The following is a 27,164-nucleotide window of genomic DNA, read 5'->3' as shown; positions in this document are numbered from 1 at the left end:
AGGCTGGAGTACGCAGAGCTGCAGAAGCACTAATGCTATGCCTGCTGAACACTGAACATTTGTTTGCTTTGTAGCCAAGTTTATCCATCAAGCTAGAGTCTGCAGGAAGCACTTAATTGAACTCTCACCTGATGTCAATTGAAAGACTTTTCCTTTTACGATGCTTTTAATTCTGGATTTTATCCGTTTATGTGTAAAGATTTTCTATGTCTGAGTAATTTTCACTAACTCCCTGGGTGTATTTGTTATTGCTTGTGTTGCAATGTGCTGTGTGTTAAAGACTTTCAAGTCGAACAAAGCTTTTATGAACTTAACTGCAATGCTTAATGTGGACTCATTTGTGGAGAAAACACGTAACAGATTTTTGGCAAGGATGCCGCTATGCTGCTTTCTTTCCAGTATATACCATAGAGGTACAACGTTGTTGCATCAACAGTCGTTTTTGGGAAAGGGTGGGTGGGACGGTCGGGAACAGTAAAAACGAATTAAAAAAATTGGGGGGGGTATGGGGGACTCCCCCTAAAAAACACATTACTTTTTTCGGCAAAATGTTTTCGTAAAAAACACCAGTCGAAAAAATGACTGACGATGATATGACATAGAACCCATAATAGAGAGCCCACCAGGCATTGGCACGAAGACTAATACCGGATGCTCCACCCAGGGCTATTATTATTTCTAGGCTCGTAAATTACCAGGACAGAGAAGAGATTATTCGCGAGGCACTTAAGAGCACACTCATATTCTAGGACACAACCATTTTGATTTCCCACCCCCCCCCCCCCATTTCATTCATAGGGTCCAGTCAGCTCACAAATCCTTTAAAAGGGTAATGCAACATTGGTACAAAACGAGACTGGAATATTACATGCTGCACACCGCAAGGTTTAGGGTATTCCAGGGTGGCCAAACCCATTTTATTAACCGCCCCATTTTATTCACTGCCCCTTCTAAAGTGTAGGACTTTCTAAAGAGCCTGAGTCGCCCAGAAAAGGAAGATTGACTGGCATGGAGAAAGGTGAAGGTAATGGCTGAGCATGGTACTCCCGTGGGGCCTTTTTGAGGTACTGTAAGACCAGATACCTGAGTCACAATGTTCGATAAAAGTTTTAGTGACAAGTACTATTTACCTCTTCATAGGGCCATTTATACCATTATTCTTGCAGCATGTATTGCATGTTTCTGGTGTTACTATAAGATAGTTGTACCCCACCCAGCCTTTCCCACAACAGCCCCTGCCCTCCCCCCTCTTCCATTGATATCTTCATCTACCGGAGGCTGCACAATAGGTTGAGCGGTTCAGTGTTCTCACCTCAGGATGCAAAAGCATGTCCCCCATTGACAGAGATGATTAGGATGTGGGGACAGAGGGTCTTATTTCAATGCTTAACCACAGTCATGTGGAGGAGTAGCAGGGGGTGGGGAGGGTTGGTCTGAGGAGCGGTTGGTGAAGGCCCAGGAAAGATGGGAGAACAAGCTGAATGCTCCGATTACCAACCTTCAGTGGAAATATAGATATGTGGTTTGACCAAAACAGTCTCTCTAAAGTACAGCCGTACAGATTCATTTAGGATTTGTACACAAAGCATATTTTATTCATAAACGTCTTCACAGGAGGGATCCCAAGTAATTGGACTGCTGCGTAAGAGTCCTTGCACAGGATGCTGGGTTTCCTTTCTCTGGGTGAGAATTCCCCATAAATGCAGACTTCAATGAGTTTTCCAGTCAACCTCAAAGAGGATTGGAGTAGAGTGGAGTCCCCAAATTTGCTTGGTCTCTTAGGGCTGAAGGGAGATGTACACAATAGTGTTGAGAGTTATTGGAGACTGGTGATGGCCCATGGGAAACTTGCATCCAAGGCCCTGCATCGACTTTCGAGGGATGGTTCAAATACATTGCAACATGTATCGAACAGGAGGTTGAATTTTGTTATTTATTACCATTATCTAGTAAACCAGAAGAAATGTGGGGCCCTTATAACTGGTTTATCTTACACACAAAAACTAGATAAGAGTGAGCATCATGTTCCTCACCTTCCTAATGGATCCTCCAAGGTTCGCCCCTTCCTACTTTGAAGATTGGGAAAGTCTCACTTTTGCAATGGCACAAATGTTTTTACATTGTTTTGCCATTTGGTTGTTACTATTATCCATATCAGTTTGCAAAGCTTTATTAAGAATGAAATATATAGGTTAATGGATTTTATCAAAGAGGTGTTGTGTAAATATACGACAATAGCCCTCTAGTGTGATGACAATAGGAATAATTGCAAGTAACTGACTGGCAGTAGAATTAATAGGTTTTTATATAATTAACATCTCCTCAATGCATATTATTTTCACTGTATGCATCATGTGCTGCACAGCAATGATGCAGTTTAACAAAGTTACTCACCGTAGTGACTACCTTACTCCTGGTCCATAGTTCCCTTTCCTCCATACTTGTGGAAAATTCCGTCCTTCAGGACGGGACCAGAGCACTTTTGTCAAAAAGCATCAAAAATAAAATGTTTGTCCTATTTTTACATGGGGTACCACACTGAGCTTCGCCCCGCCATCGCCGTTCAGTCCTTTTCTATCGCAAGGTCTACAACCATTTAAGCAATATTAGATGATACTTATTAGAGGGGACGGCGGGCGGGCGTAGGACGTATGGAGGAAAAGGGACTATGGACTAGGAGTAAAGTAGTCACTACAGTGAGTAACTTTGTTATACTCCTATGTCCGGTCCCCTTTCCTCCATGCTTGCGAGAGATTCCCAAGCACTCCTCACAGGTAATACGGGTGGATGGAAACTCCTTACTGAAAAATGTTCTTAAGAACAGCCTGGCCGAATTGGGCATCGGCCCTGGAGCTCAGGTCCAAGCAGTAATGTTTACAAAAAGCTGATGGGGAAACCCACATAGCCGCCTTGGCAATGGTTTCTAAAAGGGCCATACTTTTGGAAGGCAACAGCAGCCGCGTTGCCGCGTACAAGATGGGCATGAATGCCCTTCGGAGGTTGAAGACCCGGAATCGTATATATGCGTCTGAAATGCAAGAGGCAATCCATCGGGAGATGGTAGCCTTTGAAGCAAGTTTCCCTTCGGTCTCCGAAGGTAAAAGAGTTGTGAGGAGCCCCTGAGATTGCTCGTTATTTCGCGATATAACTTCAGGGATCGCCTGACATCTAAGAGGTGTAGGACTCTCAGCATCTGAGGCCGGATTCGGAATAAAGACAGGTAATGAGAGAGTGATGCAAATGAAAATCAGTAACCACTTTAGGCAGGAAAGAAGGATGAGTGCGGAGCACAACCTTATCCCTGTGGAAGGTGAGGAACGGATGTTCCACAGAAAGCTTGAAGCTCGCTTACTCGCCTTGCCGATGTCACTGCAATCAAAAATGAGACCTTACAAGAAAGATATTCGAGATCAGCAGTGGCCAAGGTTTCAAATGGTTTATGGCATAAGGCGGTAAGGACCACATTAAAGTCCCATTTGGGATGAGGATTGCGTACCGGTGGAAAAAGATGTGATAGACCTGAAAAATTCCTTTTAAATGACACCAGTGGCAAAACCGGAGCACTTGCTCCTATACTGAGACCTCGTAGGAGTTTTCCTGGCCGCTTGGATAATGTGCATATTGTCCTCGGACAAGTTAAACTGCGCTAAGGATTTGAATTCAGGGACCAGGCCGTCAAGTTGAATGATTGTGGGGAGGGGTGCCACATCTGCTGATTGCACTGGTGAAGCAGGTCGGGAATCATTGGCAGTCTGATCGGAGGAAGAATCAACAGATAGTTCCGAGAACCAGAATCTGGCTGGCCACCAAGGAGCTATGAACAGGAGAGTACAATTCAATGTATACCTGAGCTTGCAGAGTGACCGATTAATCAGAGGTAGTGGCGGGAAAGTATAGGCCTTCATGTTGTGCCACGGAATCTCGACAGCGTCCCCTAGACCGTTCCTGGATGCATAAAAGAGGAAGTTTCCCGTTTGTAAAAGTTGCAAAAAAGGTCCACTTCTGTAGTGCCCGATTGGCGGAAAATGGCAGAGAGGACCTCTGTGTTCAGTTCCCACTCATAGCTGGCCGCTGTCTGCCGGCTGAGTGAGTATGCAGTCACATTGAAGTGACCCGGAATGTGTACAACCAGTAGCCAAATGCTGTGCTGGATGGCCCATTCCCAAATTTGAATGGCAAGAGCTACAAGAGGAGTTGACTTGTGCCACCCTGCTTGTTGATATAAAACATCGCCACTGGGTTGTCAGTGCTGACCACCCGGTTCGTGATGGACAGTTGAAAAGCTTTTAGCACAGAAATACAGCCAGGAGTCAAATAATTTATATGAAACCTCCTGTCCTGCAGTGTCCATAGATCGAAAACCTGGAGATGATCCAGCGGCGCGCCCCACCCCAGAATGGAGGAGTCTGTGGTAATTGTCACTTGTGGGCAGGGCTCCTGAAAGGGAGGCCCCCACAAAACGATTGTTGATCGAAGATCACCATGGGAGATCCATCGGCATGCAGGATGGAACTGATCATCTTGGAATCCAAGTCCAAAGCCTGACACCAAGAGCTCGGAAGAGCCAGCCGAGTATGCCTCATCTTCAGACGTGCAAGAGGAAGAGCAAGTACACACAAAGCCATGAGGCCCAGAAGTCTTTGAAACCACCAAGCCGTCATGTGCATTGACTGAAGGAAGAGCTGACAAGTGGCGGATAGATCGGCAATCCTGTCCGCCGTTAGATATACCCTGGAATCGATTTTATTCCAACAGAAACCCAGGAAATTCAGGTCTTGAGAGACTGTCATGGAAGATTTCCGCCATTCACCGACAACCCAAGATGGGACAGGAGTTGCACCAGCGCAGAGGCTCAGGGTAAAAGTCCCTGAAAATATGCTCCAAATACGCCTTCACAGAGTCAGAGTGCATGAGCCTCTGAAATTTCCCAAAGAACTCATCCTCTGCCAAAGGCTTTGGTGTAGGTACAGGCAGATGCGGCTCGTGAGGGGCATACCCCCCCATAAACACAAGGAGGACGGTTGCAATGAAGGCCCACCACCGGCCAGGTCCACGTACACCAGTGGAGTGGAAGCAGGGTGTAGCGAGACTGTATATGGCAGCGGAATCCGAACACTCCAGTCAAGTGACGGACAGAACGGATTTCTGTTGTCCACTTGACGTGGAAAAGACTGCTCAGCCCCAAAAGGAATGCTCCCAGCACCAGGCGGCATGAACGTCAGCGTAAACTTTGGCGTTAAGGAAGTATCCAAAATGGCCACCATAGACCATGGAGGTTGGTCTGCCATTTTGTCGACAACTGAAGAGAACTGCGTCACATGTGGAGATGAGGCCTTGGTCTCCTTGGGAGGGGGGGGGGGTAAATCAGGGGACTTCAACACCTTAGCCTTGACACAAGGATCCTCAGCAGAGCTGGTACTGGGTGTTCTCGGATGTTTACTAGATCGCTTAGAACCCGCCACAGATTAGCCTCCCGTGGAGGAACCTCGGCACAGCCGGTAGTGGAGGAGTAATGGTCAGTGACTGCCCTCTTTACCCCCTCGACAGAACCAGTATCACTACGACCCAGAGCGTGGGACAGTTGAGGAATATACCTCACCAACAAGACCTTCAAAGAGTGTCTCTCGGGTCCATCGGTGCTGACCTTTGCCTCAAAAAGAGGAACCTCAAGGTTTATCCCAGTACATAAAGCTCCTTCTTGAGGGGTCTCAAACCGAGACTCTGTATGGAACGCTTAGAAACAGAGACCTCAGGGCTAACCCGGTGATGGTGTGGTAAGCTCCAGAAATGGAGAACCCAGGGCAAACCCTGGTATCCAGAGCCACAGACAAACTGGGATTAACCTTAGCCCCCAACTGGGGAACCTAGGAACGATGTCCGATATTGTCAGGTCTGCTGCGTGAATCCTTGGAGAATACTCATGGTACACCCATTAGGCCCTTGTGGCACCTCAGGAAAAACCCTGGTGAAAGAGCTACACAAGCCCCTCCCGGACCTGGAAGGCCCAGGAAAGGAGCCCCCTAGCTGGGGCACCCTAAAAAGTTAAGAACTTAACGGGCGTTTGTTTTCATCGATGAAAAGATGAAACACCTCCTCCCACCGAAGACGATGCTGGAGTGCCCGGACGGAGAGGGAGTCGCAGTTTAAGCACGAATACCAACGATGTTACGGGCCAAGGCACTCCAAGCAAAGAGTGGGATTCCACCCTAGCAAAGAAACGTTCGCAGGAAGAACAGGACAAATCCCAGACACTCCGGCATAGACGGAGGACTAGGCTACCAAGGAACGGGAGCCAGAAGAAAAGGATAACTGGACCAAAAATAAAATTCCCAGTGATGCTAGTGCGTCCAGCCCCGATCGTGCGGAGAAAAGGACTGAAGGGCGATGCGGAGCTCAGGAGGGTGGAGTTACAGCCACGTGCGGTACCCTGTGTAAAAATAAGACAAACATTAACATTTTTGATGCTTTTTGACAAAAGTGCTCAGGTCCCTTCTCGAAGGACGGAATGTCCCGCAAGTATGGAGGAAAAGGGACGGGACATAGGAGTATTTGGAGTGAAGGTCAGAAACAAATGTATACACTGTCAAAATCCACAAATGAATGTTCATTCTATCCATATTCTACAATTGATGCATCTTTGGAGTTCTCTAATCCAATCAACTTGGTGCTCAAGACATATAATGGAAAGGCAGTCTCGGTTGCCAGGTTTGGCATGGAGGTGTGGGGTTACAGTAATGTTCACTCCATCCAGGTGGTGCAGAACACATTTTCTGAGCCTTTCCTTTGTTCGGCTACCAACTGGTGTACACCCATTTACTCGGCTGTAAATGTGTCAGTGATGCAGTCTCGATTCAGGCTCTGGGGCAATGCCAAGGCAGCTCTGACTCAGGAGTTACAGATATCCGATTACCCAAGATTCATTGGGCGAAATCCCTGGTTGATATACAACAAGGCAAAACTCGCAGAAGTTAAATGCACCCCATTTGCACCCACCACCTGATATTATAACTGTTAGTTAAAATCAAACAATGTCATCAAGGGCCCACTTATACATAGGGGAGAAGAGAAGAGTCCTGCGAGATTCTGAAACCCCAGAATAGGAGGATTGCAATTATAGCACCTGGCCTACAGAACTACCTGCTATGGGCCAAGACTCATTCCCAGTGAATACTCCAACCAGGGCACATTTTGATTGAGTCTTCCTACGATGGTGGCAGCATGGTCCGGCGAAACCGTCAATCAATCGTGCAATACACCCCATCGCTTATTTTTTTGCCTGGCCTATACGAGACAGGGGGGGGGGGAAACATTGTTACAGAAACGGGGTTTGTTCAGCATCAACCTGCTTTAACCTATTTGCTGTGGGCGGAGTCACCCATTGTTGAGTGGTCAGTTCGGTGTTTGAGGTATGCATGGTCTACCATGATGCACCCAATTAAATTCTAGGAGCGCAATCTGGATATTGTTAGCTATATTGTATGGATCTTACCCTGGGTGCCATTTTATTTCTTTTAATATATTCGGCATAGTCATCTCAGTACTGTTTTTATAGAACCTGTAATGATATTCCGAAATAGATGTATAAAATTAGTCTGCAAGAAGGACATGGATGCCACACAAATCCACTAGTTAACTTTTAGCCTCAGAACCACTGCATGGTTAGGGGGTGGGGGTTAGTGGTTCACTTTTGAGGATTAGTGACTGGATTCCGCACATAGAAGACAATTTTATCAGCAGGCCTCAAGATCTGCACTAGCCATTGGCAAGTGATAATGGACTCTTGACGAGAAGGAAACCATCTCCAGCGTGTATGGGGAGAATTAAGGGGGGGATGAGCGACTGTGTCCTACTAGCAGCAAGCAAAATAATGTTGTTACTGTTAGCAGCAGATAATGCCCCATAACTCCAACAGCCAACACGGCAACATAAACCGATCATGCTTCAAATGTGATAATGTGTAATTGTTAGGATATTTGAAATGATGGATCTGCAAACTCTCTCCTATTCAAGCAGGTTAATAGGCCCACCTGGGGAAAGAAGAATTGGGATAGCAGGCACCCCTGCGTCTTAACACAACCAGCAATAAAACTACCTCAGGGATATATTGCGGAAGTGTGGTTTGCCGCGGGTCCTGCGCAACCCAGCGAGGAATGCAGTACTGGCAAGAAACCGTTTGCCCACCCTGTCTGGTAAAACCGTTTAGCTTTGCTTTTATCTCTGCAGTCCATGCTGTTCTGGCTTACTGGGGCACACATACGCAAACATTTGAACATGATCTCTCCCCTTAATTCCAAGTACAATCTGAAGAGTAATATCTGAAGAGTAATGTCTTGAGTGCCCCGAGCACAGACTGCCAGTGCCCCGCTATTGCAGGGCCGAGTAAGAATACAGACAATGTGACCTCGGCAGATCTGAAAAATAATCAATCCAATGTACAAGACTGTCCCCAAGCCTTGTGAGTTGATGGGAAGTTTGGGGTGTAACGTGATTTTGGCGCCACGATCGCTTCTGAGACATGAAACCACCTCCTGCAAAGTTGCCCTGTCAAATTTACACCCCTAACAAAGTTGCCTCATCCACACGAAGTGACACAGTCTTTCTCCAAGATGCGCTTGTATCAGATTCCTTTTAATGGGACAAATCCTTCCTCTTGACTATGCCATGATGAAGTGATATCAACTTGACAGCAGAAAGGAAAGGGGGGAAAAAAAAAAAAAAAAAAAAAAAAAAAAAAAAAAAAAAAGGGCTCTACTTTTTCCTGCCGATATGAGACTGGGAAGGCCCGAGTTATTTAATCCTAAAGTTGCAAACTTGAACATGGGCAATTCTCTCCAAACACCAGGTGAGGGGAACTGTGGTTTGAACTTTGCATCCAACTCTACCTTGGATACACAGTCCCTTGTCCAGCTGAGCCCTCCACATGGTTTTTTACACTCCATTTGTGGTTGTATGACAATATTAAGGATAGATTCAACACAATTCCATTGTGCTTTTCACCAGTCAATAAACTAAATGCCAATCACCAGGTCGTAAATGCCAGAGGAGTTCTTCCTATCAAAGAACTTGATACAATGAATCAAGTTGAAAGTGGAAACATGCGGCAATCTTATGTATCCGTTAATAAACAGTTAACATCAATCAGCACTCGGGAGGTTGAGTCGAACACCAGATCTTTTCAAACCCATTGACCAGAGGGGGTGATTCGTATGAGGAAAGGGACTTTGAACACTCGAGATTCCAGAATCTCTGTGCATGGTCCTTGAGGAGGCAAACGGGACCTGCATATGAAGCCGCAAGGCCACCTGATAATGCGATATGCCCTAAAGTGATAAAGAAAGCACACACAAAACAAACAAATACTTTTTTTTTAAAGGGCAAGAAAGTCAATTGCAAACAGAAATATATAACTAAAACCGGAAAACCAAACCAATTAGTGGCCATATATTTTTTATGCAAGTCAACCCCTATGCAGAATCAAGCTGTAGAGTCGCTGGTTTCGTCTCCCAGTGCTCTTTCCACCTTACAGTCCCTAGAGATAAGGAGGCTAAAATCTAAAGCCAGTTTGGCTGATCACGAAAATCGCTGAAGAAAAGAGACTTCAATATTTTAGGGCCTTCAACTTGTGGGATGATTGGCTTTGAGAACATTAGCCAGATAACAATTGTTTGTCCCTAAACAGATCAAGGATTTACCATATTGTTTTCCTTAATTCCCTTGCTACGTATGGTACACACAGGAGACATTGATGGGTGGACTTACAGGATGATAACTGCAAGGATAGACATCCATTTTTATTCTATTATGGCGGTCTTGTCCTGGAACAAACAGACCGTTTCAGAGCAATGGGCTTCGACTTGTATACTTTTCTAATTCCAATCAACTTACTAAATTCAACACGTCTAATGTGGTGGGTGAAATGGACTGGACAACAACATTTCATTCTTTACTATTAGACAAGATTTTAATTGTAATGGTGCAAAGTAGGTTCATAGCTATATTGCTGAGGTTAAACAAGATGTAAGGGAATATGAAGATTGGTCTTGGTTATTGTGTACGCTTTGGCTGTGGCCATAATAACTATCGCTTACCTGGGACTCTGTGGGAGCATAATGCCTTCTCAGCTAGAGGATCTGTTATCTGGGCTTATTCTGTGAAAAATAATAACAGTAGAACTACTTTAATTTCTATTAGCTGGGAAAAAAACTGTATTGCAGTATGCCTTTGATAAATCCCTGCCGTCTCACCTGTGCTTATGTTTTGTGGAGCTCTCCTTCCTGTATTCTACAGGGGCACGTTGGTTTGAAACATTTAACTTGAGAGGCTGCGGTGTACAAGAGTACCTTGTCAGAATAATGTCCTTGCCTCTTTTTAGAGTCATCTTAGTTATCTTGGGTGGAAAAAGTATATATAATTCTTCAGATTCTGAGCATGCCCTTGGTTGGAAAGATCTCCCTTTCTAAATGGCCCCCTTTCATTTTGCAGGTACTTGGTTCTCAGAAATGGTTAGATGCTGCGGTATGGCTGCGACTGTACTCTGTTTGAGGAAACCGATGAGTTCATCTTAACTGAGTAATTGCAGCCTTCAGAGACGAGCGCGGTAATAACTAAGCAAAGAATAACTTGCAAGGACTGCAGGTAAGCAACATATGTTAAACTACTTTGTTATTCACAAAGTTCATTCATTAACGAAAATACCTTTTGTTTTGTAGGATTTTGGAAAAACTGTAGATGAAGTACCTTCAAGCGATGCAGTGACTGCTGAGTAAAAGTTCTGAATGAAGGCACTGCGACCGCGAATGAAGACTGCTGTGATAAAGATGCTGCGACGGAACTTCTGACAGAAGATGCAGGGACTCCGAAATAAACAGCTGACTGAAGTAACACTTCTGAAGTATTTCCGTTTGGTAAGTCTTCAGTAAACTATGGAATTCTGTTGATTTTCTGTGGAAACTAATATCTCCTAATTTTTTCCTTTGACAGGTTCTGTCAGGAGATTGCTGGTAGTGTTACCCGCTGTCAGCGGATAAGACGCGAAGCGAGCGCTCCAGTGGAGGCGGGGGTTAGCTAGCTACCTTTGCAATAGGTGTAGTATGTGCTGTGAATTTACAATGGACTTGGCGGCAGCCAGAGCCTCCAGACTGTTGATTGGCCCTTTAATTGCGTGATGTACCTCTGAGCCTCCAACTTCATTTTTTCTAGCTCGGCCCGGTAGGAAAAAACCAATGTAAGCGCTATGTGAGCCTTTGGGTGCAATTCTATGAATGGGACAAATGCCTTTTGTTCCAGGCTTGAAGCCAGTGTTGACCCACTGACTGATATGAAGTTCCTTGCTTCCCTGGTATTTCTGAATGGGAACGGTGCTCCTTTGCTGGGATCATGACAATAACAAATTCGAATTCCTCGCATGCAGTGGATTTCAATGATTTTGAGATTATCCTTCTGCGAGAAACAATGCTCCTAGATCTCCTGCTTATGGAAGTTTATATAGTTTGTTAAAAAAGCCACGAAAGGTATAAAAGGACGTCCCAGTGGGGTACTCCATTACAAGAATTGGGTTCCCCTCATTAAATCAGTGATACTTTTAATGAGGATCTGCTCGGTTTAAAACTAGAGACTGATTAATGATTTAATTCCGAATTATTAGTACCTACTGCAATCCTTCTCGATCTATCTTCGAATTTGTAATGAATGAAGTGGGCTTTGCGAGAAACCTGAAGGTGTCTGACCTGCTAGTCCCTGGGGATCGGTCATCCAGGTGGCCAAGACACGGCCATCGCTTTTGGATTCAGTTCCTGGGGGTGGACCAGTGCAGGAGGATCACCTGGGTGAGGAGTCTTCGGGGAGTGGGACACCGGATGGCGAGACACGGGATCCCCTTCCCTGTAACAACTTTATCCCCGTCCTACCAGGTAGGATACAGGAACTCAACCCCACTCCCCCTTCCCCGACACAAACACTATCTCACAGTCAGCTCACCATAAGAGAAAATGGATTAACACCCGAGCCATATACCGTGCGTGTCCCAATACAATGGTCAGGCAATTACCGACCTTTACAAACCCGACTTCCATTACACTTCCCCGCATGGATTAAAGGTGGAGCACGAGAGCACATTCTGAGCAAAGCACACGAGGAAGAACCAGTTCCAAGATTGCATTTTAATAGAAAGCGAAAGATGGCAAGACCAAAGGGGATCACAAGAAGAGAAGTACCCTTGACCTCTTCAACAAGAGACTATTATATTCATGAAGCTTTGAGAATAGGAAACGTTAAGACCTGGAATAAAGGCTGAAGAATCCTGCATTGTGTGCCTGAGGTACCTGGGGCTCTCCTGCGTCGATAGTCAAGGCAGGAAGAATCGATTGCCGCCGTGGTACTGGCCTTGGCTCCTACAACAAAGCAACGCCAGTGAAGTCAGCACAGTCAGTGAGTTGGGGAGACAGATACCAGACCGGTCTGTGTTGAAGCCAAGGTTGCACACAGCAACACTGTATAGTGAAAGCTGAAGCAAACCGTGTATGAAGCATATCAACGCAAACAAAATTAAAAACAGATGAGTGATTGAACTTTGAAGCCAAGATACGATGTCTTAGTCAAGAGTTGTCCCGTCACCACGTGTGTGCTTTAAGGAACTCATGGTGGCAACAGTAAAGACAGACAAGTGATCACAGTTCATGGGTGTTTATTTAACTGTAAATGCAGGGTGGAAAAAATGCCTAAACTAAACCTAAATCTAAGATGGGAGCAAGCTTCAACCATCAAATGAAAAATAAGGCAGAGCTTGTGGCATTTTGTCAAAGTAAAAGGCCTTTACTATCAAAAACGCTATTGCCAAATCCTTACAACTAATTACAGAAAGAGTATGGTATAGGGTTTTCAATAAAGAAAGAAGGGTTCACAAATAAAGTCAGGTTTCGATTGCCATGGGTCTTCCTTCCCCACATTTTGAGCACAGACAAGGTGGATCTTCTGAGCACAGCACAAACTCGAGCCTTCCCAACACGAGCCGACAGTTCCGTACCAGCCATCAGATTTTTCGATGGTTAAGTCTCTCTTCAATTAAAAGTCTATTGCCTTTGAGGGCCTGATGTATTCAACAACACAAACAAAAAAGTTATTTTCCAAATGGACTTTGGGTGACTTTCCACCCCTGGATCTCCCTCGGTCGGGCTCGGACCCCTAAGGCTTCCTTCGATTGGGCTCAGGCCTTTCTTTCTGGATCTACCTCTGCCAGAGTCGGATCCTAAGGCCAAGGGGGACACAATCCACTTTCCCTGGTCTTATAATACTCCTTGTATTAATAAATCTTAACGTCTTTTTAAGCAGTTCTTCAGCCATCGCCCCTTTTTTTTTCCTTTTCAGCCTCCCTCAGGCGGGACACTTCCTTTAACTTCACAATCATCCATCGGTCAAAGACTTTTGACAGTCCAGAGGATTTTACAAGACCTCTGTATAACCACTTTGACCCCCCTTTTGCCTTTTCCCAAGGTCTTCTGGTTATGGCAGTTTCTACCATCGGGTAATCGCGCAGAATTTTCTGCATGAGCACCCACGTGGTGTTGGACTCCTCGGTTGCTGGTTTTCCCCCTTTTCCATCAATAGCTCCAAGTTTTTCACAATTCAAAATTAGCCGTTTGCTACTTTTCGTTCAACACAGTTTGGTTTCATATCGACTCGCTCCTTAGTTCACCGGCTCTGATGAACCGCTTGGCTTTCTTTATCTTTGGAGTCAAGGTTGGTACCACGGAGAGAAGCGCCTCTCTGCAGATTAAAAATCAGCGGAGGAGGGTCTCATGTATCCTTGACATCTGCTGCAAACCACACTGCCTATTGTTTGGGGTCTTAAGATTCCTTCTGCAGAGGTTTCACAGGCCTTGGTCGGAAAGGGCAAGGCCGCTACTCTCCTAGTCACCCTCCTCCTTTTGAACTCCCATGCTGATAGCTCTCACATCGTGCAGTCTACCTCGCTCCTCCTGTGCTCTCATGCTCCACCTTTTATCACCGTGGGAAAGGGAAAGGGCCGTCAGGTGTGTGTGATTCTAGTCAATTGACTGACCCTTGTATTGGGACATGTCAGGTAAACGACTAGTGTTAATCAGTTGTCTTTCGTGTTGTGTGAAAGTGTTCATGTCGGAAAAAGGGAGGGGCAAAATTTTGGAATATCCTACGTGGTAGGATTGGGGAAAAGGTGTTGAAAGAAGGGGGATAAGTCGTCTCACCCGCCAGTGTACCACTCCCACGGGACCCCCATCCAGGTGATCCTCCCTCATTTATCCACCCCCAGTAACTGGATCCAATAGTGATGGCTGTGTTGGCCACCTGGATGACAGGTCGCCGGGGACTAGTCAGGGAGACACCTTTGCGTTTCTCACAATGCTCATTCGAAAGTCTGTTGGGTATCCAAACGAAAAGTGGCAAAAGCTGAAGAGTGAAAGTATTGTTAAATCAAAGTGGTCCTGCAACGGGTCAAGCAAAACCCTGTGCACGTTCGAAAGTCTTTAATGTCAATGGCATAAAGAAAGTTGATGACAAAGTAGATGAAGTTGGTCCGAGCCCGGCGGAGGGAGATCAGTCAAGAGCTTTCGGTTAAATTAAGTTTGTGTTAAAAGTTAAGTTGGAAAGTGGTGAAAATCGGTCCGAGCTGGCAGAAGGAGACTGATTGAATATTGTGATGAAAAGGGATCCGAGCCTGGCTCAGGGGGCAGGGAGTGGGGTGAACCGTGAATCCCCAAAGAAATTGGAAGTATGAATATCCTGCAAACTGAGTACTTGTGAAGCCTGAAGAGGAAAAGAACTTAGTTTGTCACATGAGGGCATCTGGGAGAAGAGACAAGGCATAGAGACTTGGGTACGGAAGGCCTTGATGCAAATGATTGAACTGTATCCTCGTGCTAGAGAAGCCAGAGACTGCGCTAAGTTAAAGTGTACTGCCTTGTATCGCGCTTTTTCGTAACACTGTTTCCCACACTATTTGTATTTAGACGCTAGGATTGGCAAAAGACTTATTAGTAAAGGCCCTTATATTTTGACAAGACACCACTAGGACTGTGTTACTATTATTCGATGGTTATAGCTTGCTCCCATCCTGAGATTTAGGTTTAAAATTCAATAGACACCCTTGAACTGTGTGTCTTACTGTTGATACCATGCCTTTCTTACAGCTTCTAGTGGAACAGTATAGTAATGGTTAGCAGGATAACATTCTAGCAAGTGATTTTAACTAATCATGTGCTTTTGACTGTGTTGTGGAGGTTATTTCCGGAGACCTAAACAATAAAAATAAAAATAATTTGAATATTGGGTTGATATTTTGACCATGTGGCGTTTAGAAATCCTTCATCCAAGTAAAGGGAAACATTATAACCTGGCAAAGAATAGTTTGGGATAATGCATGTTCTAAGCCCAAGCCGATTCATTGTGGTGTCCCGCAAGGAGCTTGCCTCTCCCGGGTATCATTTAATATATTCTGTCGCACCCTATGTGATCTCTTGGATTCTTTGGGTGCACAATTTTTGAACCAGACTGACAATACTCAGCTTATCATAGAGCCGAGTGACGATTAGGACATGGACCTGGAGAGCGTTGAAGAAATCTATAAGTCTATCCAAATTTGGATGACAACAAATGGACTTGCCTTAATGCAACTAAAACTGAGCGTCCCATCTTTGGTTTCACAAAAAGTCCCATACCAAATTACTGATACAGTAGGAAGGTTTTACCATAGATGGGCACCATGTCAAAACAGCGTCCAAGCTAAAAACCCTGGGGGTGATATTGAACCATCCCTTGGTGCTAAAGCCCATGTAAACAGCGTAGTTAATAAATCTCAATATCATTTAAGACTGCTTAGATTAGTGAAGGCATATTTTTCTTTGGCAAACTACACCACACTGGTTCAAGCGGTTATAATGCCTAGGCTCGACTACTGTAGTGCGTTACTGGCCAGAGCAAGTAAGGGCTGCATCAAAAAACATCTACTTCAGAACGATGCAGTCCGAATTATCAAAAGGTACAACAAGACGTGATCCGGTGTCTGTACATGGGAGGGAGCTACACTGGCTTCCAGTAGAGGCCAGAATATGCTTTAAGAGGAGTACCATCGTGCATGGATGCTTATATGGACAAGCACCAGAATACCTGAAAGTTACTTGGTCTAAGGACTCGATAAGTCTGACTCCGCTTAGATGCAACTGAGTTAGAGGCAATGGACACTCTTTCACGGTGCAGGCAGGGTTCGTCTGGAACAAGCTTCCCGCTGAGATGCATAAGGAAGAAAATAATACCACCTTTAGGAAACACCTCAAGAAGTTATTCTTTGTCTAAACTGTAAGCCGTTTGCATTGTCTGTTATATATATGTTGCACCGGATGCCTGCGGGCTCCAGCACATTATAAACAAATAAACAAACAAAGAGGCAATTCTGCCTCATGGATTGACCAGGCTTTTCTTTCTAAGTCACTCCATAACAAGAGCTCAACAAGCTCCATACAGTTTAACAAATGTTGAAACCATGCAGTTATTACCTTTACAATGGAGTGTACATTCACTGGCCTCCTCCCCTCTGAACCATATTAGCAGATATACAGCCTTGTATAAAGGGTCTCAGTGTAAAGCTGGAAGGCCTGTCTTCTAAAACTATTTACGTCCCATCTAAAAGAATTCATTACATCACTTACTACACACTATGGGGAAATGGCGTTTAGTGTTGAAACTTTTGTTGTTTATTCTTCTTAAGCCAAATTCACCCAAAAAGCTAAATGTGTGATACTGAAACCTATGGTCCATGCATAGAACGCCTCAATAGCTGAGGCAAAGTGTGAAAAGAGGGCGTCCCTTAGAAATCTTAAAACGGCTTAAATAGCCATGGGCTGACCGACTCAATCGAAAGACAACATCTTAAGAGATGGGAAGGTCCTTCTCTAGAGAAGATATCCTTGCCGTAATTTCCACTACGAAGAATTCAAAAGCCCCAGGCCGAGACCATCTTTCCCCCATTACGATTAAATAGAAACCCCGAGCTCTGGTCTTATATTTTGGCCACTTTAGTTAATGTTATTACAGGAGACCGTATCCCAGAAACATGGAATCTTTCATATGTTATCCCCATATATAAAAAAGGGGGACATAAGTAATCTGGCGAATTACCGCCAGATGGCGATAATAGATGCCTCCAGCAAGGTTTTTGCGGCCCTATTACTGAAAGAGCTTGATTCTCGGTAAAACAAAATTAAAGCGTAATGCCTAGGGTTTCCACTAATGCATCTACACGCTTTTCACTAAAACTACTAGTGCAAATGCCACATACAAAACCAGTACGGATACGTCATATGCATTTGATCGAGTTAACAGGGAGAGGCTGTGGTGTAAACTGAAAAAAAGTGGGATTCCGGAAGGCTTATTAAAACAGATTATGCTCCTCTATGAAAACACTATGATCCAGGTTAGATTGAGCAAGGAAGGGTTGTTGACACGTGTAATAAAAACAGACAGATGTTAAACAGGGATGCATCTTGGCTCCCATATATCATTTAATTTGTATATTGCAGATCTAGATAAATTATGGTCAGAGGTCAAATGTACACCTGCAAAATTAGGGTGTCTACCCTTTCACTGGCGTGTTTTGTAATTGGTTTACAAAGAAAATGGGCACTCTATGCAGATCCGGGGGGCACTCAATTGGAGAAAAGTGGACACTTGGGATTCAAGATCTCTAATCAAGATTCCCGGAAGTTAATAATAAGAGACCTTTCGAGCCAAGATGAAACCTTTGCAAGCAAAAATTAAGCGTATTGGTCTTAGACTGCAAGTTTTCCCTAGTCCCACTACAAAAATTGTATTCCAACAAAATAAATCCCATTTTAACCTAAGGTCTGGATATTCTGCTCTTTAATCTAGGCCCGATTACCTCACTTGAGGGCACTGTGTGGAAGCAACCAGGTCTTAGGGCTAGCTTCATCTGTGCCAAACCGTGTCCTCGGACATGAATTGGACCCGATATCCTTACAATCGCTGGTCCAATGAAAAAAAGCTAATAATGCATGCAAAAATCCGAAGTCCACCACTCATTCTTGATTTTGCGAGCTCAATAAATTGCTTTTTGATAAAATCTTTGTCTTTAGTGGTTTTTGCACAGATATTGGATAATTTACTCTTGAATATTAGCTCAGATAGTGAGGAATTGATCGGTAATCCATTACAGGTTAAGAGAACGTTGTACAAGCACAACTGGAGGCTCTCCATCGAGTCATTGCGGTCATATTCATTCAGAGTACTCGCTCTTCTTTAGGAAGTGGGAAACCATCCCAGGTTAGTTGTAGAGGTGGTCACGATAGGGGGAAAAGGTCTGTTATTGTCTCAAAGAAATCTATGAATGGATGAACGCCAACAACCTAAAAATCAACCCAGGAAAGACAGAAATCATGATTATATCCAAAAACCAAGCAAACATCTACATACTGTGGCCGATAGAATTGGGAACCGTGCCCACACCAAACGTAGTGAAAAACCTGGGAGTCCTAAAGGACAACGCACTAACATTAAAACCACAGGTAAACACAATAATTAAAAGTACTTCACTCAACAAAAAGAATCCCACCATTCCTGTCCTTCACCCACAAAACACTGACGAGCGTCGCCCTTATGTCAAGAATAGACTACGCCAACAGCCTCGGAATGCCGGAACACCTGCTGAAGAAACAACGCATCCAAAACGCAGCGGCTAGACTCCTCCTCAAACTATCTAGAAGAGACCACATTACACCAGTGCTAAAAATGCTACCCTGGCTTCAAATCAAAACGCATCACTTTCAAAACAATTTGCATAACACACAGAGCAATCAGCGGCCAGGGAGCAGAATTCCTTCAAAAGAAAATAACCATCTACAAGCCAACGAGACTCCTTAGATCAAGCAATGAAATCTGCCCGGAACCAAAGCCATTCACCAGGAAAATAACCTTGGGGGGCTCCTCTTGCTCTCGCCTGGCTGCAAAGGCTTGGAACAACCTCCCAAAAGGAATAAGAAACACCAAAGACCATATAAAATTCTGAAAACTAATAAAAACCTGGCTCTTCAACATCTCAGATCCAGACGGAAACAACTGAAACAATAAAACCGAAAATGCAAAGAGAACCAGTTGACAGAAGCCATGATGTTGCAGATAACACCTAGAACCGATAGAGAGGAGAACACCCACAAGAACAAGAGAATGCTAGGCGGAACCGACCACGAGCAACAACCCATCAGGACAGAATAACCAACAAGGTTGACACAAACAGGCACTACCATCAACCTTACCCCAAGCTTCTCCCTGACAGACAGGACTACATGGACCTTGTGCAAACCCCCCCAAACGCAATTGGGCATCCACACTATCCAACCACCACCTCACACTCACAAGACAACTACCCTCAAAGACAACCGCCAGCGAAATGAGACCACTATCAACACACCAAGAAACCCACACCCAAGCTAGTAAGTAAAAGAAGGAATGCACTAGACCGACCCACTTCATACCATATAATTATTCTTGGAGATGTACTGACTTCCCAAAGATTAAGCCAAACACACACAACAAAACCATTTTAGACATAGGTATGGTGATACACTTCCGCCAATACAGACCGCCAATACAGACATCCTGGTAAAGACTGAACGCATCGCACTCAGACAAATTGTAAATGAAAAGGATCTTATGTTAGAGTCCTATTTTCAGATCCTTGAACAAACGGCTCCTGACATTTTTTCATTTTAATCCGGGATTTGAAAGGTAGGTTCTTATTAACAGCTTTCGTCTTATTTTTTTTTTTTAACATTCTTGGATTTCTTAAAACATGCCTTTCTTGTCCACAGAAACAACGGGCAAAAACATTTATCATTGGCAAAGCAAATTAATCAGATGTTACATTATCGGTTTGCTTTTGATTGGAGATGGAGCTATTCCAGTTAGCACATACAGAAGCATCAGATAATTGTGAATTTGACAATGAGGGTGTTAATAGTTAAATGCTCAGGGTCAACAGTATTACCATTTTGATTACTTTTTAAAGAAAGAACACTTTTACAAACTAGGTGAATGGACTGCAATCTATTGCCAAATTGCTGCACATCATTAGCTAGTTTGTAATACAACTTTGCAACACTTTTCAAAAGCAGGTACATGGGTTTCAAGGTTGAGAAAGCAGGAACTATATCCTTTCCAGCAACATAAAAAGCAAAAATAGTACAGTAGTAAAAGGCAGATTCATCTGGTTTGTGTCTTGCATTTCTAAAGTAATATGAGAGCATTGCCCACAGCGAAGCCTTCGTTTTCAGCACAGCTTTTCCTTTGCCATTACGGACCCATACAATGCATGCAAGAATGCATGGATTCTTTTTGAGGACTATAGCACACATCCAGCAATTTGGTTGTTAGTTCACTTATGTTACACTGCTCTCCTCTCAATTGAAGCTTTTTCTAGTGATGAAGTCACTTTATTCCCCATTATCAATAAGCAATTTATTAAACTATGAGGTCATTCTCCCATCCTCACAAGGGGCCATGATTTCTTTAGGTGGCAAAAAAGGAATATTCTTATCAGCATCTCCATCACTGAAAGCCAATATTGGGGGTGGGGCTTGTTTGCGGTACGTGTATGTCTGTCCAGACTGACCACATGCAGACTCAAAACAGGGGAGAGAGGACCATCTCTGCGAAGACTGGCACCTGTGGACTTGCAGGGGCTGCAGGGAGTGGAGGCCTTGGAGTCCAGCACACATCCTTTATCAGGGTCACGTGTACATATGCACACACACTAAAGAGTGGGAACCATCAGCAGATTGCAGGCGACTAATAACCTTAAACCCTTTTGTACAGCAACTGGTTTGTAAGAAGTTGCTTTTTGGCACAGGTGTCAGCAAACAAATAAATCCCATTTACTTCCTTCTACGCTCTCCACTAACATTTGGTGCTTGGACCCCTCAACCACAGTATGCGTTACAAAATACCTGTGATTTCAAACCTAACATGTTTTTTATTTGATTGAAAATGCTCCTGTCAATTAACAGAAGTACTTGCTTACTCCCTGAAAGAGCATTGTACAACCATCTTTCAAAATTAACGTGTAAAATCAATCATAATTTGCATTTAGCATGACCCTGCATTTAGCCCATTTGCGTTAGTCAGCCATATTTTGTGAAGACAGGCAAATGATTGTATAATTCATTACATCGGCTCCTGCCGTCTCAATGCTATAGAAACGGAAGGTGCAGATCAACATTGCATCGGACTCCTCCCCACTACAATACTGCAGGGGTGAGACAAGCCTACCCCAGAGGAATCGCAGAAGAGCAGAATCTGCAAGCTATGGAGGATATGAACATGCTAGGAATAAGAGGGCGTAAGCAAATGACGTCACTGCCGAATAAGGGGCACACGTAGGTGCATTAGACACAGAGCACATAAGCATCCACCACGAAGATGCACGAACAATAGGTCAAATTGCACTTAAGACATGACGAATATGCTTGCATCCAATAGGTTAGAAAACATACTTTATTCACGCTAAAATGCAAGACGCACAAGAGCACACAAAGCATGCTTAATGCCGAATGCAACTAAAACAAGATGGACGTCGGCGCAACATTTGGGTGGAAGCCTCGAGGTTGCAGGAGGACCTGGTCCACTGAGTTAGGAGAAAAGCCGAACCTGAGCAGCTCAGACAAGTGCATATGTTTTGCCAAGGTTACAAAGGGGGGTAAAGTTTGGAATCAGCACCTACAACTACAGACGATAACAGTTCCTAGGCATAAGATACAGGTCTCTTAGATTAAGCAAAAGAAACAAGATGTTGGAAAGTCAGATTCCCACCGACTTAATATTAAGAAGAAAGTAGCTTGAACAAGTCTGTAGAGGCACTGGAAGGTAGGAAACCTGCATTAATAAGGGCTAAAAATACTCATAAATAATATTTAGAATAATCCAAAATGTGGCCTCCACCCACATGCCCTACAGTTGGAGGATAATGCCCATGCATTAGATTAAGAGACAGACCGACAAGAACTTCATTCTCATCCAGTTCTTGAGACAAAAGATACAAGATAAAGCGAGGTTGAAAGACAAACATCCTAGCTTGTAGCCTAGAGAATCAGAAATGATAAGATATGATATGGCATTTATAATGCACCGATCGAGGCAGGGGAGGGGAACAAAAGGGAGGACGGACAACGACCCTACTAGGCCAGGTGTCATTCAGATCGCGCAAGTGCGTGGGAAGAGGCCAGGAACAGTGCTGTACATGGGAAAGATGATAACAATAAGTAAGTAAATGGCCACAAGTGGCAAGTGCAAGGGTTAGTGCAGGCGTAAAGTGTTAAGGGCTGGTAGGGGACTGTAGGGATACAGAAACAGTCCCCAAGTGCAGGGTTGCCATGTGGGCAGTGCAGGTGTGTGGCGCTGACGGGAGAAGGATCTGGGCCTGAGATCAGAGAGTGTCCAGGTCGCCAGTGCAGTTCAGGTTAGCAGAGGAGAGGGGGAGAAAAAGCAGAAGCAAAGAGAAAGGTTTTAAAGGTGCTTCTGGAACCGGAGATGGTTCTCCTTAGGTTTGAGGGTGGCTGTTCCAGAGGGAAGCACCAGCCGAAGAAAGATATCTACCACCAACTTGTTGCTTGCCGAAGCGAATGACCCTGAGGGAGTTGGGGGCGGATGAGCGAAGAGCTCGAGAAGGAAGATATTTAGGAAGAGAGAGTTGAAGGTATTGAGGCTCCAGAAGCCTTGTGAACGATGCAGAGGGTTTTGAATGTAATCCTCGCAGCCACCGGTAACCTTATTGGGAAAAGTAGTACCTTGGTGCCGTTCTCGCCAACCCCAATTGTTGCTCATGTGCCGGTAACCATCAAAAGTGCCAAGGCCGAGAAAGACACCACTGACCAATCCCTACCCACCTTTAACACTTGTCCAACAGTGCTGCAACGGCCAAAGCATTGTAAGGACATGTTTTACTCGTATCATTTTAGTAGGTGGTGTCAGGCAGAGCCACCCGAAAGTGAGCCAATGAATGTACTCACTCTTATGGCATGTATATCTAAAAGATTGCCCTAACCAATCCCTATCCACTGTAGGTTTTCTAAGATGAAACAACAATTGCGAGGTCATCAAGCTTGAAGTTACACAAGAGTTGGGAGATCGTCTTGGTGTTCAAAGCTGTACCTGTTTTATATGGGTTTTGTTAAATAAAACATGGAGGCGTTTGTCACATTTTTAGACTTCTTTTTTTTTGGGTGTGGGATTGCCCCTTGCCTGTCCTCTTTGCTTATCCACAGCGGGTTTCCACCCCACTCTCGCATTTGCATTTAGCCTTATTGTGTATGGTAGCCTTACCTTGCTTTTAGTCTATTTGTGTTATTCAGCCATATCCCACAATTAGCCTAATTGTAGCTTCTCACATAATGCTTTGTCTCCTTAAACACAATCCACACTTGTTTTACTCATAGTATACATTCGCTGCTCCCATCCCCCACCATTCAGGCAGGTTCTTGGCCACCCTCACACGACTTTAATGGCTGAAATGCACACACGCATAGTAGCATGCCCACCTGGCCCCAGTTTTCCCATATTTTAACTACGGTCCCTCCAGGGGCGCTCGACCAACAGCGCCTTGGAACCATGGTTTTGGTGTTAGGCTCTATACAAATGACAAAATGAAATGACTGACTGTGTTGGGTGCAAAGAAAATGTATGGCCACTAACCAATCGTACTAAAACTTCTGTATATGCACCCTCAAACTCTGAACACATCCACTCCTCTACTGCACCACAAACCGCACGCACTACACAACACCAGACATGTAAACAAACTATACACAGTCACTCCTCAACTCTATATGATGGCTACAGCAACGCTCAGTGGCTGGTTTTTCCAAACTGAAGCTGCTAACAGCACATCAAAGCTCTCTTGCTATTCTCCCTCTCAAAGCCACTAAAAAAACCAAAAATCCTCCTTCCTTTGCAGACCCGCCAGAGTGCCAAAAGACCACGCAAGTGGCGACAGTGACTTGTACAAGAACCATTAACATTAAAATACTCACACCACAAAAAGTCGGATTGATACCAGTCTCATCCAGGCTGAAAATTGGCAGCAGGTTGTTGATGGAAGCGACTATCCCCTTGCTAAACACAAACCCAGGGCACCCAGCAATTCAAAAAGTATGTGGTGACTACATCTGCAAATGTTCTGTAACTCCAAGACTCGTTTTGATGGGCTCATCTTTCCCCTGTACCACAAGTACACGCGAATTGACAGGAGAGCTGACACAAACATAGCTTGCAGTTCAAAGACGGACGGGTAAATACCAATTCCGTTTTAACGACTGGACTCTGGGCACATCACTTGATCATAAAACAAATTCAAACAAAATGACTCTCCTTGCTTGCTCTTCTTGTTGCACTCTTGCCCCGCCCAACTCCCCTCCCAGTAGGAAAGTGGGCGGTTATAGCCCCCAGAGCTCTCCTCTCTGCCCGAAAAGTGTGCGGCCGAGACAAGTTGTCCATACGCAACGAAGCGTCTGACCTCTTACAATAAACCATACACTTCGCTGCTGAAGTCAAACACCCACTAGTAGGCCCCAGAGTGCCTCGGACAATTCACCCTCAAGACCCCTTGTCAGTGCGTAAATCAGCCTGTCCGCTCCCCACCTCTTATCCTTTGTCACTCCAGCCAGAAGGTGCTATCAGCTCAAGATCCCTCACTCTAAGGCAGCTCCAGGTATCCGCTCGCTTTATGTTGAACGTAGATCTAGACAGCTCAGTCTTTCCCGCTGCTAGCTCGAATCCAAAGAGACAGCCCATTTACTGCTACGAAAGACGCACACCAGGAAGTGACCGCCCCTATAGACCTGGTCACGTGATGTAAGCACATTTTATCACTTCCGCCGACCCTGGGATCGGTTGTCGCTGTAGCTTGTTGCTGTTCTTTGGTTTCGGCAATCAGCTGATAGCTGCCTGTGGGATTAAGAAGCGTGGTACTGGTAACTCAAGAATAACCGCCGCACCCCAGAGATCGTCGTAGTACGCCAGTACCCGTTCCTGGAAAATTAGACCGGAGACTGAAACAAACCGTAGAAGCTGCACATAACTATTTTTTTTTGTCAAGATATGTCAGGCCATTACTTAATAAAGTAAGCAAGGGCAAAAGAGAATGAAACACTGTAGTGTAACTTACATAGACGTAAGCATGATTAAACTATAATGTATTATTTTGAAAATGTTTCAGTGCTTTAATTGGCGGAAAAACAAGTGCATAAAGTAAACGAGTCTTTAGGTGGGCCGGTGCAAAAACTGCTCTCGACCGGCTGACACAGTTCTAGTACATTAGCTACGTCTCCCCGCCTAGTCGGGCAGTTCCCTATTTGTCTAACTTTCCATGTATATCTTGCTCTTTGTGTCCCACTAGCTATGAGTATCACTTTTTATTTGTGTCTCTCTCTCTCTCTCCACTTATCCCTGTTACAATCATATTCTCACCCCTTTTGTAAGTCATTTTTTTCTGAGCTCTGGCCTTGAGACCCTGGCACAATGAAACATTACAATCAGAGATTGCAACAAAAAGCTCAGTATAATGGTGTACTTTTAAGTAATTTGCTTTAAATTTGATTCTATCGACCTAATGCAGTCACCTCTCAAAGATGTCCATCAATCACAGACTGATTTTTCCCTGTGTTGGCACCAATATTGTCAAGCATAAAGGTTGGCAGACTTTGACGGAATGCAGGGTCAGAAACACAACTAATGCTATATGAATAACTATGATCTATGGCTATAAAAGAGTGCTTAAAGAGAACAGTCACTGATAAACTCTCGCACTGCACATTTAAACATACCGAGGGACAGAGAATGGCTGCATAATTCAAACAATCAGCAGATATGTGTACAACTTAGATTCAAAACTGATCATCTTAATGAGTTGCACTGCAGACTTGTACGTGTGTACCTTGGCTTCAAACCTGATCATCCGAAAATAGATCGACAGATTTTACAGACGGCAACTTTACTTTGAATTTGGAAGATTATCCTTTTTCTTCCCTCTGCTACTTGCAGAGAGAGAGAGAGCTGCTTTCCTTAACACTGACACATTGGCTGTCCCGCAAGCAATTTTGATTGCTTGCACCACAAAGCGCAAATGTATGGAAATTCATGCAAACCCAAGTTTCAATGCATTCTTTGGACTTCAAAGTGCAATTGTAAATGTCTCCTGCCATTTGTGTGCATGGCCTGAAACTATTACATGAATTTCTATGGAATCTGCTAGCTTTTACTATTTGCTAAAAGCTGGTGGCCATCATCAAAATCAGATGCTGACTGATATGCATTCGTTTTAGAGCATTCAATAGAGTAGTTGGCATGTAAATGTAAGTTTTGTTCTTGGTACTGTGAGGTTGTAGAAGAAGGTGACTGACCTAGGCCATCCCGTCGCCCCTCGCGCCACCTGACTCGCTAGATGCTGCCTGTCCCTCTCCTACCCGCCACCTATTACAGCTGTATCCCCCTGTGTCCTACCCCCTGCTGTTTATCTGTTCTGTTGTTACCACTGAAAAGTGCTCCGTTATGCATCTGTAATGTTGTACACCTCTGTAAAGCACTCTGGTATGTATCTGTATTGGTGTATACCTCTGTAAAGCGCTCTGTTGCTTCTCGAAGCTAGGTCCATGCTCAATAAATACCATAATAACTGACTGGGGGGGGTCATGTTTGGGGCTACAAACATATTTATGAAAGAAGAAACCTCTCTCCCCCTACTTCTAAGGGGCTTGCTCTGCCTCAACCTAGGAAAACTGTTAGTGACCTGAAACCTAACAATCTAACCCTAACACTTGAACCAAAAGTCTATGACAAAAGCTAAGGTTCTTCACCAGGAGAACGACTCCCATCTGGTGTCTTGCTTCAGTTTTCTCATATAGTTATTCTTTCAGTGTCCCTTCAAAACAGGGTCATGGTTCCTTTATCAAAATTATCCATGGCAATCCTTCAGCACTTGTATAGAAAGCTTGTATCAGTCCCTTGAACACGTTCCAGGAAGTAGAAAAGCTCACAGCTTTATTTGGCTTTCCCTTTAATGTCTGGATGATAAATATCTTTTCCAGGCGCCTCTGTATCTTACTTGTAAACATTTTGCAAGTCTACTTGAGCAGTGG

The 27,164-nt window shown here is 44.4% G+C and overlaps 1 protein-coding gene across 4 annotated transcripts in view; it reads right to left on the bottom strand.

Annotated features, from left to right (window-relative positions):
- RAD51 (RAD51 recombinase) overlaps positions 1–27,164 on the bottom strand; it is a 709,369-nt gene that overhangs the window by 555,822 nt on the left and 126,383 nt on the right. The window contains exon 1 of one of the 4 annotated variants that reach the window (XM_069637565.1): positions 24,670–24,857. The exons of the other annotated variants lie outside the window; for them this stretch is intronic. The gene's annotated coding sequence lies outside the window, so the exon portion shown is untranslated. Of the gene's footprint in view, positions 1–24,669; positions 24,858–27,164 lie in introns of those variants that run through there. 4 annotated transcript variants of the gene reach the window in all.

Source organism: Ambystoma mexicanum, chromosome 14 (genome assembly GCF_040938575.1).
Source record: "Ambystoma mexicanum isolate Mex_15411 chromosome 14, UKY_AmexF1_1, whole genome shotgun sequence".
In the NCBI taxonomy this organism is placed as follows: domain Eukaryota; kingdom Metazoa; phylum Chordata; class Amphibia; order Caudata; family Ambystomatidae; genus Ambystoma; species Ambystoma mexicanum.
The sequence above is the reverse complement of the archived record's forward strand: the minus strand, read 5'-3'. Positions and strand labels throughout refer to the sequence as shown.